Source organism: Panulirus ornatus, chromosome 37 (assembly GCF_036320965.1).
Source record: "Panulirus ornatus isolate Po-2019 chromosome 37, ASM3632096v1, whole genome shotgun sequence".
NCBI classification, from domain to species: Eukaryota; Metazoa; Arthropoda; class Malacostraca; order Decapoda; family Palinuridae; genus Panulirus; species Panulirus ornatus.
Window position 1 is genome coordinate 24,977,199 of NC_092260.1, and position 2,500 is coordinate 24,979,698.

Genomic DNA, 2,500 nt, shown 5'->3' on the forward strand with positions numbered 1-2,500 from the left:
GTGTGTGTGGGGGAGAGAGGGAGGCAGACCTATGGTCTTGGTGGCCACGCTGTGTTATCCTCTGTGTGTGCGTGTGTGTGTGTGTGCGTGTGTGTGTGTGTGTGTGTGTGTGTGTGTGTGTGTGTGTGTGTGTCTGCAGGTAAAAGTAAAAAGACTTGGTACATATAAGAAGTTCATAGATGGACGCAACAGGAGTGTAAGACTCCCTCTCCATAACAGACACATAATAATGATTATGAATGCTAGTCACGGTTAGTTCTCTCTCTCTCTCTCTCTCTCTCTCTCTCTCTCTCTCTCTCTCTCTCTCTCTCTCTCTCTCTCTCTCTCTCTCTCTCTCTCTCTCTCTCTCTCTCTCTCTCCCCCCCCCCACCACGAGTTGCCCTCCATTGTCAACTGTTGACCGAGTGACTGGCTAGTTGCTTAAACATTTACAGCAACTTTTATACAAATGATCTTAATGACATTTACATGATACGCACACACACCTAAACTGTGGGTCAGTGTACATAGCTTTTTTTCTTTATTCTATTTTTTGTTTTACCGACAACCTTAATAACAGTTCTACAACCCTTAAAATCATGCCCATACTTACGTACGTACGTACATATAAGCGGATGATTCTTAAAACCATCCCTTTTCGACTCACTGTAAATCGCAATGTTTCCAAATTCCTTGATAAGGTGGAAAAGAAAAAAAAATGATACTTTTTTTTTCGTCAAAAATGACGACTTAGATTCCCTTCACGACAGGGTCATCATCCAGTCCCTCACCACTGGATGACTGAGTGATTTGCCCTCCCTGACTCCGTCGTGGATGATCCAGGTGACCCAACCCAAACAGGCAGGCATGACCAGGGTGATGTTCTCATGACATGACTTACTGGCATTAACAAGATGTGGGTCAGGTTTTGTGTGTGAGAGAGAGAGAGAGAGAGAGAGAGAGAGAGAGAGAGAGAAATGTGCTCGACAAATTCAAATGACGAAAATATAAAAGGCAAAGGTGAGACCTCGCTAGCAACCTTTTGCACGTTTCTGTCAAAAAAAAAAAAAAAAATCACTTTTTTCAAGTAGTTGAAAAGTAGCAAAAATGTTGAACACTTGATGTGACGGTACGATCCTCGAGCACGACGGTATACGACCCTCTTCAGTACGACCTGTAACGGCGGTCATCACACCCAAGGGTGGTCGTACTTGCTCAAGGTGGGTCGTCATTCCGTCGCGCTGGGAGGTAGCACCATCGTGTTCCAAAGGGTCGTTCCCTCGTCTTCTCAAAGGGGGGGGGGGGGGGGGGTTCAGGAAGGTCCCAGACCCCGGTCTAACCGGTGGGGACCCACCCGGTCCACACTCACGGCAGGTTTTTCGGTGTGGGGTGAGGTGTGTGTGTGTGTGTGTGTGTGTGTGGGGCAAGAGGAGAAGACGAACGGTGAACTGGGGGGAAATTAGGAGACGACACCCAGCTGCTGCTCACTCAGGGTGTAGTAGCGGCTCTGATCAGGTCAAATCACTAAGTTTGTACAGCTGGTAGATGTGCCATGGTAGTGACAGGTCTATTAGATGAAATCATTTAAAGAAATATTTGACACACTAGATTAAACCTCTTTATGAAGACACATTTATATATATATAGATATATATATATATATATATATATATACATATATATATATATATATATATATATATATATATATATATATATATATATATATATATATATATAATCTATTTGTGCACGTCATTCTCGACACGTATCATGTCCCACCCATTATTGTCACACTAGGCCCCACCAGACAGTCCAGGCCACCGAGCTTCTCAGTGTCACTCTGGGCGACAAGATGAGCTACAATTAACACGTCGGTACCATCATCAAGTTCTCTAACTACTTACATTCTCCGTTGACTCACGACGCTTGGCCTACCTGTTCTGGAACTCGAGAATTTCCACACAGTTTCAGTTCCTCCCAGTCACACCTATGCCTCCCACTCACTTCATCCGGGCGACACGAGATCACTCACGGTTTTGGAAAACAGTTTGTCCTCCCACCTCTTGCTGGCTATCACCCGGACCTCGCCCGACAGTTTGGGAAGAAAGCTAACTACACCATCATAGCTTCCGTCGTCACGCCTTGCCAACATACCCCTCGTCCTCCAGTTACAGTTTGGGAAGAAAGCTAACTGCACTATCATAGCTTCCGTCGTCACGCCTTGCCAACATACCCCTCGTCCACCAGTTACAGAAAAGGCCTGAGGACGGGAGGCTAGACAGAGTGAGAGAAGTAGAGTTTTCCCAAGGTAAAGCGGACTGTGTGAGTAATTGATTTGCACCGACGTCCGGGGCATATTTATTGTGCACCCGATGCTCATCCTGTCAGAGGTGGCGTGTAGGTGTGTGTGTGTGTGTGTGTGTGTGTGTGTCAAATCCCTACAGGTTTCCACACTCTCTGCAGCAAACGTAGAACAAAAGCTTTAGTTTATTTTTCTCCAATATCACCTCAAGGACGT